The sequence below is a fragment of the Myotis daubentonii genome, chromosome 4 (genome assembly GCF_963259705.1).
Source record: "Myotis daubentonii chromosome 4, mMyoDau2.1, whole genome shotgun sequence".
NCBI classification, from domain to species: Eukaryota; Metazoa; Chordata; class Mammalia; order Chiroptera; family Vespertilionidae; genus Myotis; species Myotis daubentonii.
This window is the reverse complement of record NC_081843.1, coordinates 91,320,093-91,339,157: the sequence shown is the minus strand read 5'-3', so window position 1 is coordinate 91,339,157 and position 19,065 is coordinate 91,320,093. Positions and strand designations below refer to the sequence as shown.

At 41.7% G+C, this 19,065-nt stretch overlaps 1 protein-coding gene across 15 annotated transcripts in view; it reads right to left on the bottom strand.

The window, feature by feature from the left end:
• The window catches only part of ADCY2 (adenylate cyclase 2), a 289,765-nt gene that overhangs the window by 175,262 nt on the left and 95,438 nt on the right, over positions 1-19,065 (bottom strand). Inside the window, exon 1 of one of the 15 annotated variants that reach the window (XM_059694698.1) lies at positions 3,081-3,129. The exons of the other annotated variants lie outside the window; for them this stretch is intronic. The gene's annotated coding sequence lies outside the window, so the exon portion shown is untranslated. Of the gene's footprint in view, positions 1-3,080; positions 3,130-19,065 lie in introns of those variants that run through there. 15 annotated transcript variants of the gene reach the window in all.

The window sequence follows — 19,065 nt, the reverse complement described above, 5'->3', positions numbered from 1 at the left end:
CCTGACCAGGAAGGGTGTCCCTCAATCTAGTGCCTTCCGTGATACACTGAGGCTCTGGGTACTGCAGATTGCACATGTGCGAAGTGAGGCTCATTTCTGCGAAATCACTGTGAGAAGAGCCTGGAGTTTGGGGTGCTCAGTGAATCATAAGGAAGGCAGCCCTTTCTCTTATTGCTGGTCAGTGACCGTTTACTGCTGCCTTCAGAAGCGCTGGCCCAGGGCGGCTCACTCCTTGCTGGACCTCGATTCTTCTTCACTCGCAGACACTTGTGCCAATGCGTCCACTCCCTCTGGAAGAAAGCTCCTTTTTACTCACTAGACATGTAAGAACTTTCTAGATTCATTATTTCCTCTCATTTGAAAAAAGCTCAGCTATATTTCCCAAGGCATGCAGCCTGGGTACGTTCATAGGTGTTATACGGATAAGTTTCCATGGTCAAGTACATTGGGAGAAGCTGGGCTGCTCAGGACTCGGTGTGGCAGGCATTCCCAGAGCCGTTGATGCTCTTTGGGAATGAGATTTCATAGGTGAGCAGGCAGTATGTAAGTGTGCATTTGCACATAAGACTTTTCCTCTTTGGGGAACATCTTGGAAGATATGAGTGTGCAAAGATATCTGGAAGACTCTGGTCTGTGTTGTTATATATCCAAGTGACCCTTGTACTCATGCTAAGGCAGACCATTGGCCCGGAATATATATATATGTGTGTGTGTGTGTGTGTGTATATATATATATATATATATATATATATATATATATATATATATATATATATAGTAGCTCCAACAACTCTGTGAGAATAAATTTTATATTCTGGAAGAGAAGAAACTGCTCTTTTCAAAACTTGTGCAGCAAACTGAGGCTGGAGAAAATACATGGCTTTAAAATAGTTTTATCCCAGGCATTACTTATTTCCCTATTAACAGTAAATAAAGTGGGTGTCATAAAGCATTGATCACAATCAAGGGAATGCACAAGTTCTAAGGCCATGTTAGCATATAAGAAAGATAAGTCTGGTGAAAATTCCCCAATTCTGCATTTATTTCTCTAGCGTTGAAAAGCAACTGAAAGCACTTTTGTTAAAAGTCTGAATGAGTTGCCCAGCATTTCATTTCCGTGTGCTCTGACAGGCTCGTGAATGGTATGACTTCACAATTCACTTCAGAGTGTCCAAAGACCAGCAAGAAGAAGGGCAGGACTGTTCCTCTGGGTCCAGCATGAGAGCCAGCCCACCCGCTGGCCCGTGGGGTAGTACCACCCCTGTGTGTTAATTCCCGGTTCTGAGTGTCTGCCCTCATTAGGAGCAAGTTCACTTCCCCTGCTTCAGCATTTCCCTTTGTTCACTGGAAAAAGGCAAATAAAGTGTTGACTTTCTCATCCGAATGCCTGCTAGGAAATTTACTTTCTCTAAAACCTGGAGAGACCTTTATTGAATATTGCACTTTCTTGAATTCACCATCAGTCGTGGTATCAGTTCACGTTTACTGAATGTCTCTTGGTAATAGTCCTACATACCTTTACGTTTTGTTTTTGTAAATCTTCAAAATGAACTTCCCATTTCTTTGGGTGATCGCCACTGTGGTTTATTTGAGCTTTGTTGGGTGGAAGCTGTGCATGAAATCCAATGAAAGGACTTACAATGGACCCTCCCTTCAAGCCAGGGCCTTTGGCAGGTACCGTGGTCAGGGCCCACGAAAGCAGCCCATCACAGCAGAGAAACAGTGACCGTGATTAGAGAGTGGCTCATGGAGGCCACATGATGACCCCATAAAGATGACATTCAGAAGACCCCACACAGGGGGGCTCCCCAGCTTTCCCACATGCCAGCTGGGTGGCCTTGGGCAAATCAGGCACCCTCTCTGTGCCTCACAGGCAATAAGGAGTAAATGGGTTCGTGTACATAGAGGAATTAAAACAGTGCCAGGCATATTGAGAAACTTGTGGGTGTGCTATCCTTACTTTTTTCACTTAGGTTACAATGAATTCCTTGGCTTTCTCTATAGGTATGTTACTCATATTATAATACCTTCCCTGTTGCAATGAAAAGTGAATCTTCAATCTATTATTTCCTTAACCTAGTCTGGAAATGTGTCCGTATGTTGTATTTCTACAATGGTTCCTGGCTCAGGAAGAAATGTCACCAGATCAACAGATAACCTTATTAAACTGTGTTTAGAAAAAAAGTGTTGAGTAAGTAACTAAAGCTATGGTATTTCGGTGGAAAAAGAACATCTTAAAAGTGCCTAAAAGACTATCTTTTATAGAATCAATCCTTAACAATCTAATTAAATTCACTTTCAACTCAAATAGAAATGTGGCCATAAGATCTGCATGTGATCAGAATTTGTCTGAGGTGCAATGTCATAAAAACAAAACAAAACAAAACTAAACACCTTTTTGCTTTGCTTGTGCTTGGGATGGCACTTAGGATAAGAGCAAGAGGAGTCTGTTAAATGATAGCACCCGCACTATTTGATTATTCACTCAACCAACCAACATTTACTGACCATAAACAATAGGTAAGGTGCTTGTGGAGACACAAAGTTGAAAACACAAGGGTCCTCACTCCCCAAAGCCTTAGAACATGGAGAGAGTTAGATGCTCTAAGTTGTGAGATGCACAGTGAAAACGAAGGTCAGGTATTCCCCCAGGCAGCACTGGAGACCTTAAGAAGCTATGAAGCTCCCTGTTCTCATTTACAATGTCCGTGAGTTGTGCTTCTTACCCTGACGCAGGAAGCACGCTCACAGGGGAGGTGTTGCTTTTCGTCTGGATTATATAAGGTCATAATGAAAGCCATTCTACTTCATATTTATGGTTTTTAAAAAGCTTCCATATATTAAGACAGATAGTATAAATATACTATCAAGAGGACCACAACACAAGAAGTCTACACATTTTAAGTTTAAGAATCAAACAGGAGATTTCAAAAAATGGGCTACTTTGAAGTAGATCTAATAAAAAAGAGTCCTGAGCCTGAAGCTGCCCTCTGGATTCAGGGATGCTCAAGGCGAAAGTGGGGCTCTCTTTTCTGGGGTTCATCTCTAAGTCTCACGTGCATCCTTTACTTTTTGTTTACCTTACATGAAGTTCTGTGTCACTGGACCCTGGAGAAGTATGGAGAATGGAGGATTTCTGTCAATCATAAATGCAGAGAACATTTACAAAATGGCATTCATAAATATTTAGCTAGTTCATATTGGTTCCTATTTAAATGGTATGCTTGCTAATTCATTTTTAACTTTACTTAAAAAATAAATATCACAGATCACATCTTTTATGAATAGAATCCAAATATGGTGAGATCAAAGGTTAAATCTGTCCCCAGAATGTCAGGAAAGAGAACAAGAACAATACAATGCATTTAAAGCAATCTGCAGGATAGCAATATAAGCTGACTAAATCCAAGACCCAGATTTTCAAAAGATAAAGTGAAAATAAAAGGAGATGCAGTGAATGCGAATGCCTCATTATTTTTCTTAGCTGAACTGAGTGTCTGATAATGTCCTATAAAGACAGTTCTGTAAAACACAAAAAAAGAAAAGTTAATGACTTATTAATGAATTCCTATGGTGAGTAGAGAAAATAATTTATAAATCTACTGAGAATGTAAGGAAAGGGAATAATTTTATAAAAATTTAAAGCCTTGGGGGTTTCTTAGATTTTCAGCCAATAGGTTCTACTATTTGAAACATGTTTTCATCAATTTCATCATGTGTGTGTGTGTGTGTGTGTGTGTGTGTGTGTGTGTGTGTGTGTTCTGGATAGTGATGATCCCAGGAAACTCTTTCAGTGGAATAGGAAAGACAAAGATATTTACAGCTCAGCATTGGGAACAACAATGACACTAAACACTGAATTATCACAGTAAATAAAATGCCACAAGGAATATAATGATAGTGAGCAAGACAGGCTTGTCCCTTACAACCAGATGACACAGAATGTCCACACTCCCCCGTTTTATTTAGTGCCTTTCCAGAAGTTAACTTCATCAAATAAAAACAAATAACTTCATTGAATAAAAAGCAAATAAGGTAAAAGTTATAAATACTGAAATTATTACAAAGTACCAGCCTATCTAATAATAGACAAACATGGTAATTAACTGTACCTCTGACATGCTTCCCATTGGCTAATCAGGGTGGTATGCAAATTAACTGCCAACCAAGATGGCGGCTGGCAGCCAGGCAGCTGAAGCAAACAGGAGGCTTGCTTGCTCCAGTGAAGGAGGAAGCCAAGGTTCCCTGCCTGCCGCTGCTGGGCTCTCTAAACAATCCCCAGAAACCTGCTTTCAGCCAGCTGGGCTTCAGAGCTGGAGTTGCAACAGAGTTTCAATTATAGAAGCTAAACAAAGCCCAGATACCTGCTTTCAGCAGCCGAGGCCTCAGAGCTGGAGCCGGCCTCAGAGCTAAAGCTGACTCTCAGTTCCAGTGACAGCCATAGAAGGTAAATAAATCCAAGAATAAAAAAAAAACACAGAAAGAAAGGAGAGGTTGGGAGCTTCAGTCACCCGCCAGCCTGAAAACAGCCCTCAGCCCCTCATCCAGGCTGGCCAGGCACCCCAGTGGGGACCCCCAGCCTGAAGAGGGTGTGACCAGCTGCAAACAGCCATCATCCCCTCATCCAGGCTGGCCAGGCACCCAAGCGGGACCCCCACCCTGAAGCAATAAGATGGAGGCTAATTTGCATACCGTAGGTGGGTGGCAGCGGGCAAGGCTGTCCGCGGTCCGGACCCGGATCTGTGATCCTGCCGGGCAGGGGCAGTGCTTGAGGCTGTCTGCGGTCCCGGGACCCGGATCCATGACCCTGCCAGGCGGGGGGCACCATGGGAGGCTGTCTGCTGTCCCGAGACCCGGATCCATGACCCTGCCGGGCAGGGGGCAGCACTTGAGGCTGTTCGTGGTCTCGGACCCGGATCCATGACCTGGTGGGCAGGGGGCAGCGCTTGAGGCTGTCCGCAGTCTCAGACCCAGATCTGTGACCTGCTGGGCGGGGGGCAGCGCTTGAGGCTGTCCGCGGTCCCGGGACCCGGATCCATGACCCTTCCCAGCGGGGCAGCAGCTTGCATAGGACAGATTGGCCAGGGTTGGGCAGGGCAGGACGCCTGGCTTCCGCCCAGCCCCAGTCACTCTGGGCAGGTGAGCAGTGCAGAGAGCCTCTGGACAGGGGAGGCAGGCCGGCGGAGGGCGGCCTGTACTCCCCACATGGCAGTGGTGACAGCTGTGAGCGCGCCAAGCGGAGCCTGCAGGCTGAGCTGAAGTAGCGCCTGCAGGCCATCAGCGCCCAGGAGTGGCTATGCAAGATCCGCCTCCTGGCCCAGAAGGTGCAGGATCGCAGGGACAGCCACCATGGCGGGCCAGACTGACGTCCTCCTGGCCACACCAGGGGTGTTTGTGGATCTGCAAAGCCAGAGGCCTCCGGTGTGCTCATCCCCACCTGGCGTGCGAACATCCCCCAGCACACTGTCACCCTCCCGCGCCTGCAACAGTTGCAAACCAAGGCGTGTACAAGTTCCCCCCGCCTCTCCACTGCACTTCCATCAACCCAGCATGCCTAACACCCCCACAGGATGTGCACACATCCCCTCTGATGTGCTCACGTCCTTTGGAGAGTGTCTGGGTGTTCTGGGTGCTGAGGATGGGCACCTGTGAGATGACAGCGAGAGGGCGGAGTGGTGATGCCCTGTTCCCATGGAGGCCAGTGCAGCTATGAGAACACCTCTAGGGGGTTAATGCAGGTGCTGAGGCGGGAGCAGATGCAGACAGACACAGCTGGTGGGCATGAGCGGCCCTCTCTGAGGTGCCTTCGGTCAGTGTTCAAGATCAAGAACCCAGAGGCAGAGAAGAATTCCGTCCTCTCAGTGAAACAGTGGGATAGTTGGGGTGACTGTAGAGGAGGAATGTGCACTTTGGGTGCCAGAACCCATGAGCGAAGGCTGCCCTGACTGAGCCTCGCTTGCTTGGGGCCTAGTGCACTCCTGCCAGGCAGTGGATGACAGGACGTACTTTTCCGAATTAATGAGAGAAAACGTTGATTCTCCTGCTGCCCATGAAGGTGGAAAGTGAAGTGGGGAGACATGTGGGGAGTCAGCGAGGTTCCCTGTCTGGGGGTTCCAAATCTGCTGTTGGTTTCTTTCACCGCTGACTAGAGATATACAGAGTGTCTCCCCAAAATGTATACACACTTTGAATACCTACTAATTCTAATGGTTTTAAGCATAAGAAATAAACAACAATGGAGCTGTTATCTGTTAAAAGTGTGAGCACAAACAGGTAGTTGGACATTCCCTGAGGGGTCTCAGATTGGAGAGGGTGAAGGCCAGATTGAGGGGCCCCTTTTCCCCCCTACCCCAGTGCAAGAATTTCATGCACCGGGCTACTAGTTCTATATAATAAAAGCCTAATATGCTGTGTCTGGTCATCTGTTCAACCAATCAAAGTGTAATATGCTAATGATATGTTAAGGCTGCTCAACTGCTTGCTATGACATGCACTGACCACCAGGGGGCAGACAGTCAACTGGTCGACCAGTCTCTATGACCACCAGGGGGCAGATGCTCTGTCTGGTAGGTTAGCTTGCTGCTGGGATCTGGCCGCTCAGGATTGAGAGAGATGGGCCAGACATGCCCTTGAGCCCTCCCGCGGTCCCTCCACAGCTGGCCAACCTCCTGCGTCCCTCCCTGGCCCTGATCATGCACCAGTGGGGTCCCTCGGCCTGGCCTGCACCCTCTCACAATCTGGGCTGAGGGACTCCCCCCAACCCCCTGCCCGAGTGCACGAATTTCATGCACCAGGTTCTAGTGTAATTATAAATTAGTATTATTCACTGACATGATCATCCATATGGGGAAAAAATGAAACAAAAAATAGGATTAAGAGTGTTCAGTTAGTTAGCCTGTTAGAAGCTGCAAATATTAAAATTGGGAGTTTTTCCTATATGTCAGAATAATTCATTAGTACGTATAATTTATAAAAATTAAAAACCTATTCACAGAGTTAAAAAAATAGAAAATACTTAGAAATTGACAAGAAATGTACAAGGCCTCTATAAACAAAACTATAGGATTTTCTTGCTGTTTAGGGAAAAAAGCACATGGATGTGTTGCTAAAGGTACAAAATAATGTTCTTGGGCATGAAGGCTTGGTGCAGCAGAGAATCAGAATTAGTGAAGAGCTAATCAAAATTGGCACTTTGGAGAAACCGAGTAACTCAGGAGGGTTGGAAGGAAGAGAGCACACCCCAAGGCGGCTGCCACAGGATCATGGTAACAAAATGCAGTTTCATCCTGAAAGAGGATGAGTGCCCACCACAAGGCCATGTCGCTGCCAAATACCTACCATGGGCACTGTGGAAAGCCTGTGGCTGTTCCCCATGACGTTACCATAACCATATGTGAAGGCTAAGGAAATCTGGGCTTTGAATTATGTATGCATTCTAATAGTTCTGCAAAGAGACATTTATTAGGTGCCTTCACATTTTAAAACTTCACATTTCATCTTATACTTGAAAAATGCCTTACAAGTCATTGAGAAAGCAAATAAATAAATAAATAAATAAACAAACAAACAAACAAATACATACTATATAGTACCTCACTGCAGAAAGAGGCCAAGTATGTGTTTTTAGGCCATGCTTAATTATAATCAGAACTCCCCTTATGCACTGTTGAAAATCCAAGAGAATACAAGTCCAAGAGAATAAAAGTATCAATAATGGGAACACAATGCTCATATGTATATTTGAAAAGAAAGAATAAAACAAATGATAAGAGTTTAATATTAGAAAAATATTAGTGAATTCAGACAGACCTTTCTTCACATCACTGTAGCGCATAAGAAATATACTTGAATACCTCCCATTCAGGCTCATTCCGAAGTCTCAAGGCCATAAATCTCAAAACATAACATTCAAAATGACATCTGAATGTTGAGTGTATGCATAATGGCTGAACTCCATGGAAAGAAACTTGGGCAGTTTCTTCAGAATGGAAATACATAAAGAATTTTTAAAGTGGCCATTTTTTATACTTGATAATTTTACATGCCCTTAAACTAGATATATTTTAGTACTCGTTTTAACTACTTTAAAAAATGAAACCCTTTAAAGATAAGAAAAATACAAAAAAATACTGTGAAAACACCAGTGAACCTGCCATCCACACCTACAGAAAAAATGTCAGCAATTCTAAGAAACTCTCTTCCTCTCTTCACAGAGGCAACTGGCACCCACTCTTCTATACTTCCACCACATCTACATATCACCATAAACAAAAGCAGTGTTGCTCTCTCCATTTTAACCATATAAAATGGCATCCGTATTTGGCCATTTGCTAGTTTTTATTCAATTTGATGTTTGGGATGTTCATCTCTGCTAGAATATACAAACCCAGTTCATTTTCTTAATTTCTGATTAATCTTCTTGTCTCTAAATATAGCTTAAGTGAATTATTTATTTTCCTACCCATGGACATTTGTAAGCTGCTCTCAATTGTTCACTCGAATAAATGACGCTGAAATAAGCATTCTGGAACCTGTCTCCTTGGGGATACTCACTGAAGTCTCTCTAAGTAGAATAAGCAGTGGGATTTCTGCATCAAAGTATGTATAATTATATCTTCCTAAAGTAGTTATTTAATTTTCACTCCCAGCAGCAGTACAGCAGTTCTTCTTTTATATGCAATCTTGTTTCAAGTAGCTGAGACTCTCAAAATGTTACTAGTCTGGTGGTTGTGCAATGGAAACTGCTTATATAATATGTATTCTTCTGATTACTAGGGAAGCTGACTATCAATTCCCATTTTTCATATCCTTTCCATATATACATGCAATGTATATATTTCATGATTTGTAGAATGGAGAACTTTTACCAGTTCTCTTCATGACAGACATCTTCTCTTGGACCTGAGTGTTAATTCACCTTTGTTGTTATTGTTAATCCTCAGCCGAGAATATTTTCCCATTGATTTTTAGAGAGAGTGGAAGGGAGAGGGAGAGACAGAGAGAAACATCGATGTGAGAGAGATACATTAATTGGTTGCCTCCTGCGCACACCCCAACCAGGGCCAGGGAACCTGCAACCGAGGTACGTGCCTTTGACCAGAACTGAACGTGGGACCTTTCAGTCTGCAAGCCAACGTTCTAGCCACTGAGCCAAACTGGCTAGGGCTCTTCACTTTTTTAATGGTGTTTTTGTACAACTGAAAATTTAAATTTGAATGTTCTAAAATTATCAACCTTGCCGTTTTAGTTAGTGCTTTTGGACTCTAAAGTTCTCACAAAAGCAGGAGCAACACAACAGTTGTGAGAATGTAAATTGGTGAGAACACTATGGAAAACAGAATGAAGTTTCTTCAAAAAAATTAAAAAAATAGAAGCACCATATCATCCAGCAAAACACTATGTTGAAGTCATAGCTGCATCCCTATGTTCACTGCAATATTATTCACAACGACCAAGACATGGAAACAACTTAAGTGTCCATTAATGAATGGATGAATCAAGAGAATGTCACTCACACACACATACACTAAAATATTATTCATCCATAATAAAGAAGAAAACCTTGTCATTTGTTAAAATATCAATGGTCTTAAAGGCCTTATGGTAAGTGAAATGAGTCAGACAGAGAAAGACAAATACTGTATGATCTCACTCTTACGTGGGATATAAAAGCCAATTTATAGAAAATGGTATCAGATTTGTGGTTACCAGAGATGGGGGCGTGGGGAAGGGAAATTAAAAGAGGGTAGTCGGGAGGTACATACTTCCTGTTATAAGTAAGTACTGGAATTGTACAACATGATGGCTACCGTTAACACTGCTGTATGATATATATGAGAGTTGTTAAGAGAGTAAATCCTAAGAGTTCTCATTACAAGAAAAAATACATTTTTTATTTTTCTTTTTTCTCTATATAAGATGAGCAATGTTAACTGAGCTTATTGTGGTGATCACAGCATTTGTAAGTCAAATCATGATGTTATATACCTTAAATTTACAAGTGCTATATGTCAATGATATCTGAATGAAACTGGAAAAAAAACTAGAAAAAAACTGAAGCTCAGAATGTTAAAACCTTCTATATAATACACTGGGAGCACATATTTATGACCATAATAACAATCAAAATAGAAACATAGGCATGGACACATGGAACAGACCCAGAACTGACAGAGGAGAGCAGCGAGGGAGACTAGATGAAAGAAGGTGAAGGGATTAGCCAAAGAACACATATGCATAGCCCATGTACACAGACAACAGTGTGGTGGTGGCCAGAGGGGAGGGGGTGAGGGGCCGGAGATGGGTGGAGGTGGGTGAATGGGGATAAGGGGGGGAATGGGGACATCTGCAATAGTGTCAACAGTGAAAATAAAGCAAAAAAAAACCAAACAAACATTAAGTCCCACTGTGCAAAGGTATATGAAAATCATACAGTCGCATATATTCACAAGATACAAATGCTGCCTAAAGTGTGAGAAATACAATATTCCTGAAATAAATTATACATGCTTGGAAAGTATCTAACCCCCCTATTTTAAATGCTTCTTTTAAATTAACTTCCGATTTATTTAAATTTAAAATGATTTTTGTCTATGCACATATAAAAACTATGTTTAAATAAATAACTCTGACATATAAACAGGTGTATGAAGCATATCTTTTCTACATGAATTTAGGCAAGGAACCAACTTTTACCAATTTAAAAGCAAAAGGTCTTAACAATTTGCCAAAAATGCAGCCCTACCCTCAAAATACAAATAAGCTGAATATCAAGGGCTATGTAAATTTTCATAACTTTTAATAGAAAACGTACTTGAAAGCAATCATAGGCATTCAACAATATCTGTTGATTGATAAAAACATTGTAACAGTACGACAGGCATCTCCCTCCCCATACATCAAACTTTCAAGGAAGAGATGCCTACAGGCTACAGGAGGATTCAACAAGGCCATCACATAACAATGGGTTGGGCATGATTAGAAAGATGTATTTTTTGTTGTTGTTGTTAATTCTCACCCAGGGATATTTTTCCATTGATTTTTAGAGAGAGTAGAAGGGAGAGGGAGAGATATATAGAGAGAAACATCGATGTGAGAAAGACACATTGACTGGTTCCCTCCCACACTAGCCTCAACTAGGGCCAAGGATCAAGCCTGCAACTGAGTTACATGCGCTTGACCGAAATCGAACCAGGGACCCTTCAGTCCACAGGCTGATGCTCTATCCACTAAGCCAAACCAGCTAGGGCAAAAGATGTATTTTAAAAAATAGTTCAAGAATAGAAAGACACACAGGGAATACAATGCACACCCCCATTACCTACAAAGAGGCCTGATTTATAATTTGATGATGAGTTGATTATAAAAGCCCCACTTCCTTCCATTAATCACAGCATCTTGGGAGGAGACCTGGGGGAGGTGAAACTAGGGTGATACCTGGGAAGCTGAAAGAGAACCAGGTCCGAAGGAAACAGATGGACGATTTTCAGCCACAGACCCAATTTCTTCACACTTTGGGGATAGTCATTAACCTCTTTGGATATCTAATGAAAACTGTTCAAACTTTTGAATAGAAACAAAAATATTATTAAGAAGACTGCTGAGACCCCATGACATCTACTATGAACCTCTGCTCTAGGCGTTAATGTCCAGCAAGAGTCTGATACCTATTGGAAGCCTTAAGTAGCTGAAAAAGGTGGGGGCAGTTGAATCAAGACCCTCTTTTCTGGGACTTTCTAAAACTGAGGATTAAAGTTGGTAGGGCTACTCAGCTGACATAGTTTTCAGCCTTAAGGGATCCATCTGAAGTCTCCGTGGGCTTCATAGAGCTTTGCACATTACACTTTTTTGAAGGAACCACATTATGGAAATACACATGTTAACCAACCCTCACCCATATCCTTATGTACAGCCAGTAAACATTTGATGATTGTAATTATATTCAAATATGTACTTCGTCCCTAAAGAACCACTTCTTCATTAAGAATAGCACATTGTCTTCATTATAGTCAAATACAAAAGTATGCTCACACTTCAGAATGTCATTGGAACACTCTAGTTCTCTCACCCGGGGCAAAAGGACTCGGGTTAATTAATGCTTTTTATCTACAAAGCCAGGCAAATCCCTTTATTATTTATTTACTTTTAATTTGAAAGAAAAATGCAAATTAAGCATATTTGTGATTTGACTAATCATTTTCTTTTCTATAAATAGCCTTGTCATAACTCGTTTCAGCTCTAAAATCACTAATAAGCAAGTTCATATTTATTTATTTAAGCCTGACCTTTTTAACGTGATGCTATTTTTCTTTGCAGACACAGAATGCTTGAATGACTTGTTTTTACTGGCCAACTTCTAAGCCCTCCCTGTTTCTTAAATAGTATATGCCTTGGTGGGATTTTCATAGTAACACTAGCAGATTCATCATTTGTTTCACTTTGTCACGTTTTGAGAAAGAAATGGAGGCTTACTCTCGTGCTTCTATGTCGGGGCACCACGGTGAGTACCCTTGGTTAACAGTTCTCTGTTCCACTCTTGTGGGTCTGCAGAGCTCCCCTGTGCTGGCCGGGAAAGTACAGCCATCAGTGTGACTAAGGGGTCCATGTGCTTGGACGGCCCCACCTCCCCAAGCCCTGGTCCACCCCACAGTTAACAACTGCTCTATACTCTCTAGCTCTGATTGCATGCTCACCGTGCTCCCTCTGAAGGAGGTAGCTATCTAAAGGGATGTGCTCCTTGTCTGAAAGGCCTTCACAATGCCTCTTGATGTATCCAGGCCCAAATGAGTTAGGTGTATTTTAGACCAGATGAGGGTGAGAGGTCAGATGAGCTACTGCTTTGTATTCTGACTTTTTACTTTGTTTTCTTTCTTTTTCCTTTCTGGAAGGCTTACTAATAAGACCTAGAACTTTCCTAACCCAGGTTGAGAAAGTTCAACAATTATATACAAAGAACCTGCCATTGAAAGAATATGATGAGAGAACCCTATTGCATTTCACGCAAAATCTATGAGCTTCAAAATACATTAGGGGAAAAATGTTCTGGTGTCTATATAGGGATCAGCAATTTTGTCAAAACTCACTGAAATGTACACTTGAGGCTGGCTGGTGTGGCTCAGTTTGCTTCTTGGGGCTCAAACCTCAGTGAGGGGTGCATGAGGCAGCCAATGGATATTTCTCTCTCATTAATGTTTCTATCTCTCTCTCCCTCTCCTTTCCTCTCTTTCTAAAAAAAAAAATCAATAAAAACATGTTCATAAAAAAAAGAAATGTATACTTGAGATAGTATATACATTCTATGTATGCTTTACCTCAATAAAGTTCACCTGAAGTCTTAGAGGAACACAGGTTATGGGGCTGCTCACCTTGTGGAAAGAGCCATTTGGGATGCTCTTCCATAGCCTTCAAACTAAGTCCCAAGGAAGGACCACCCAGGAGTGGCCGATGGCTGGTTAATGGCCTGAGGCTTGACCAGCACTGCACTGGCCCTTTTCTTCAGTAGAATGAAGGTGGGACATAGAATTTGCTCTCATTAAAAAAGAATAATAATAAATAGTATATTTTAATTAAAGTATTTAAAAACTTTATATATGGGTTATTAATAGAAAAAATACATAACTTCCTTTATAAATTTTTTAGCTTCTGAGATCTCCTAAAAGTAAGTAAGAAGGCCAATCTATTGTGGTCTATTTATCGTTCAAAATAATAAACAATAAAACATTTTATAAAAGAGAACCTATGTATAAACACATCTTTCTACCATCTGATTTTAATGACCAAATCGAAAGGGGATTTCTGGGGACTGGAAAAAGCTACAAAACAACATTTATAAAATGTGTTATGTTCAAGAAAATATTTGTTAGGAGACTAATTTGCGTTATATTCAAAGGCTTTCAAGCATGTGAGATAGCACATCCAACTTTGGTTAAAAATTCTTAAAAAAATGATATTTGGATAATTTTATTCCCTTTGAAAGAGAAATACAAAGGTCTGCAACAAACAGTGATTCACTCCTGTGAGTCCTGGCACATACAAAGACTTTGGAAGAAAGTCTGTCAACCATCAAAATACTGATTTTCACTGATGAAAGACTCTGAATCCAGACTCTCATTACATTTTTAAAAACAATGTAATTAAAATGTGGTTAAGGAGAAAAGTTTGGTTTTCTCTGTCTTAACAAGTCAGTTTATTGGAAATAGTTTACCCCAGTACTTCAGCTGGTTTCATAAGAAAGAGCCTCTTGGAAGTCTAAGAGGACGCTCTATTCAGGAGAGCAATTATGACAAGGTTATTGCTCTTTCTAATCAATAGCTCTATTAAAATCTATGAAAAGATTGCTATTAAAGCATTATAAGATTCTCATTAGGCCATTGATAGTAACATTTTAGTTAAATAGTACAACTTTGTACTGATTTCATTATTTCAGCTAACATACTGTTCAGGTAATAAAATTAAGTTTATACAGCAAACAAAAATAATACATCCCTGACAGGCCTAAACCAGAAAAATAATAAAAGATACTAGGCATAATTTTAGACACAGTCTACTCACGGACTGGTTTTCAAAGGTAAACGACCTCTGTAGGACTCTCCAACTCTTTTTCAACCATACCTGATACTTAGATTCTGGACACTCAAAGGCACATACATAGTAATATGCAATGGGAGTTTTCTGTTCCCTGCAACATCTCTTGAAGTAAGCTTCCTCCAAAAATATGATATTCCAGAGTTAATGAGAACACTGACACTACTCGTGTTCAAATACCAGCACTGGCAACGCTCAGTGATCACTGAACCTCTGGGAGATTAACTGTATCTGGCACATGACAAGCTTTCTTAAACATTTTAAATAGTCTAAAAAACACAGGAAGATGCACATTTATTCATGTATGCTTAAAAGGAAATCATGGACATTATGACATGCATTTTGGGTCTGTGGATTGAAGCCTGATCCCACTGACAGTGCGATGCAAAATAATAACACGGACTTGGACACTTCCTGTCAATTCAACGCGGTCAAGTCATTTCAACTCTCTGAACCTCAGTTTTCCAATATTCAAAATGGGATAATAATATTTTGTACAACCATCAGGGGGACTAGAAGAACTAGGAATGTAAATGATATCATCCCTGAATCCTAACTGTCATGAACTCAGAGTAGTTTCCCTTCCTTGCTTGACCCATTGCCGAGTATTCTTAGAGGCACTGATAGAGTGAAATGTGATGTCAGGAAGACTGATCTTGGAGAACAAACTTTGCAGATTTTGAATTTGATGATATCTATAAATTTCAACAAAAATAAAGACTTAATTCTACCTGTGAGGGGGCCAAGAAATACTTCTTAAAGCAGGTGACTCTTGAGATGACTCAAAACATCAAGAGAAATTTTGTAGGCAGAGAGAAAAAAAGAGGGACAGAGAAAAGGGAGAACGCCACAGAGTATCAACCAAAAAGTTCCAGGGGCCCCAGGGAGCATTTTTAAGCAGATGTTTGTGGCTGAGATGCTGAGTGTGAGTGGAATGGCAGGTGACGATGGTGGGCCTGTGATGGCACGCTGGAAGATGCGCTGTCTCCTGTAAACGATAGGGCCAGATGTCAAGGACCTTATGGCACGGACCGAATGTCTCCATGGATGTCTTGGACAAAACCAAATGCCCTGCAGGGCCTCACCTATCTTGATAAATATGCCAGGTTCATAGCATCTATTGTCCTTTATAGAAACTATAAAATAATCCCAGCAGGACAGAGCCCATCGCTGTTACATAACACTGTTGGTTTTATGAGTGCCTTTCTAACTTTTATTTTTTTAGCATCATTATCCTCGCCCACAAAATCGCCACTTGTCATTGTGTGCTGCTGACTGCAGAGGCAGGAGAGCTGCTCAAGCACAGGCTTTCACTGCACATGAATGCAATCAGCTGCTGCCTCTCCTCCCAGGGCGAGCAAAAAACTCAGACGAGTAAATAGCATGGCTGCCTCTTTATTTTTAATTTCACAAAGTTCATTACATGTAAAACAAAGATGGCTTTAGGATTTGGGGCAAGTTGCTAAGAAGATTCTTTAGGGCCTAACGTCTAAGCATATAGTCTTGACTATACTTTCAAAATATTTCAATGATTAAAGTGCTTGAGTCTGAAGAAAGATTTCTGATCCACTGCTATTAAGAAATATTAAAGTTACTGGTAAAAGCTAAGACTCTAATAGCTTGTTCTTGAAGGGACAGAATAATTAGGAGCCACTGACGCAAGACTGAAGTACAAGCAGTTTCTGTAAACACACATTCAGCCCCAGTGGCCCACAGGCACATGGTGTAGGTACTCCGCCAGCCGAGCAAAACCAAATCCATAGCAAATCTTCTTTCTGCTATAATTATTTCTATGCATGATTTTATTTTTTCACCCAATTTTCAATTATTGGCATCTATATTTATAAAACATTATATAAATATATTTTACAAAGCTAGATTTATTCTTTACTTAAGTAGATAACAAAATCACTTTATGAAGAAATCGTTAATATAGAAAAACTTCAATTACATATTAATATTGAGATTTCTTTGCAAAACTGTCCTCCTAATTTAGAAACACGACTTTGATGCATGCCCAAGGTGATATGTTTATTTAATTGGTCATAGAAGAAATGAAAATAGTTTCACAAATGCTGCTCCTTGTTGCTAGGTTCAGCCACAAAATGGGCATGTTCCAATCCAACCAGTGCATGAATCTCAGAGGGAGAAGCTTGGACTTTGAGAAACTCCCTCCCATGGAATTTATGATGATAGAGAAACTTGGCGTGGCCATTCCCATAACAAAGAGCATGCATTTCAGACCATAAGGAAATGGTAGACCCTTGTCCATGAGCTTCATCAGAGACAACAGTGAGGGGGTGCAAGGCCAGCAGGAGGTTAGGTGTGGTGAGGACAGGGGAATTGAGTCTATTTTCAAAAACTAAAGCAAATTAAAGTAGAAAACAGGTAAGCACCAGCTGACACTCTTGCTCAGTACAAAATGCTGTGTTAGCTATAAGGGGGTACGGCTTAAGGACAATCTGCTCAGGAGGGGGGACGCCAGGTGTGTCACTGATAATAAGAGGAACACGAAGGCAAATGAGCTCAGAAGCTGTCTAGTTTTGGAGTCTTGTAAGAAATTCCTAGAAAGCACCCTTTCCTGCTTATGCTGCAGAACCACGGGCATCTGGCAGACTCTGGACCTCCCCAGGCACATCTTCATGCCAGCGGATGCCCTCACACAGGAGAGACACAGATGCAAGACTCAGACCAGGATCTGCTTTAGTAAAACTTTCTGGGACCTCCTAGAGTGAGAGAGGGCCTCCCCACTCATGCCACCCAGCCCCTATGCTCAATTCCAGCAGCACAGAAATCACACTACCATAGTTACCTGATACCTGGTAATTATGTAAATATCTGAGTGTCTATCTAGTCCAGTAGGTTCGAGTTCCTTGAGGACACTGAATAGTTCCTGACCCAAGTCTTTATCAAAGGGACATTTGATCAGAGAATGAACACAATAAGGAAGCCAGGGAGAGTGACACAGCATCCCATCCCTGGAGGAGACATCCTACTTCCGTGCAGCTTCTCCACGAGTAGCAGCAGCGTGGGGATATTAGCATTTCAAAGTGTGCAGAACTAGCATGTGCTGGAAGCATAGCTCATATCCTAAGACATGAAGCTTAAGGTTCAGGAGGTAACAGACACTGAACAAATAAAAAAGGAAATATGTCCTTGAAATTATGCGAAGTCCTTCAAGGTGAATGCATAAAGGGGTTGGGAGAAGGGATAATGGGGGCCTACTTGGGTTGCGGAGGAGTCAGGTTTCTCTAAGAAGAGAAACAATTTGAGCTGGGACCCGAGGGACAAGAAAGAGCCGGGGACACTCCAGGTGGACAAGGCTTGGTGCATTCTGTGAACTAAAGGAGGTCAGGTTTGCAGGGAGAACACCAAGGACAGCTGAAGGCTTTGCAAAGATTTGAATTCAGTCTAGTGGGTATGCATTATAATGCATGCAAAATGCAGTCTGATTTACAAGATCACTCCTAATAGAAGGGGCTGAGGGAAGGAGGCAGGTGTAGAGCTTCTAGATATAATGTAAACTGACCCGGACTCGGAGCCTGACTGCTTGGGAATGAGGGCAGGGGCAGCATGGCTGTGGGCACAGGAGCTGGAGGCAGCATGCCTGCACTGGCATCCCAGCTCTGCCACCTACATGCTGTCTGGCTGTGGGCAAGTTGCTTCTCTCTCCAAGGCTCAGTTTTCACACCAGGAAAAAGGAAGGAGGAATATTATTACCAGGATTAAGTAAAATGAAACATGTTAAACACAGTAAGCCCCAAATAAATATGCTGATATCAATCATTGTGTCTATTACTGTCATATTTATTCATACATTATCACTCATCCAAGGCCTACTCAAGGCATGGCACTGTGAAAATGAAGATCTATGAGAAAATGTTAGATGAACTGGATTTCTGCTCTTTCTTGTATAGGGAAGACAACAGGGATCAGTGCAGGGAAAAGAGCTTACTTAGTGCACATTTAAGGCATTTCACACCTACTGATGGGGGGCTCTATGGTACTGTTATTTTCTAGATGAAAGATAGCAGTAAGAGGAAGGAGGAAGCCTATCTTTAATGAATAGCTTCTTAAGGCAGAAAAAGTAAGTTTCTACGAGTGGTTCTGGAAACTGATAATTTGGAAGTGGAAATATCCTCAAGCTTTTGCAATGATCCCCTCTGAAAAGACGAAGGGCATAGACCTCACTTGAGACAGCTGTGGTGGCTCTGATAACACAAGCCAATCAAATCTCCAGGCCTTCAATGCCTGTGGCTGAACTACACAGAGGGTGGGATTTCTAGGAAAAGCAATTGTACAGAACAGTGAATGTGCAAGAAGGCCACTTATCAGCTGGAACAGACCCCATGGGTTGTGGGCTGAAGGATGATGACGCCATTTCACAATCAATATGACCTTCAGGGAGAAGCAAGGTCAAACCAAGCTCTTCAAGCACAGAATCTTGGATAATTTAAAGTAAATACACTAGTAGACAAGCAC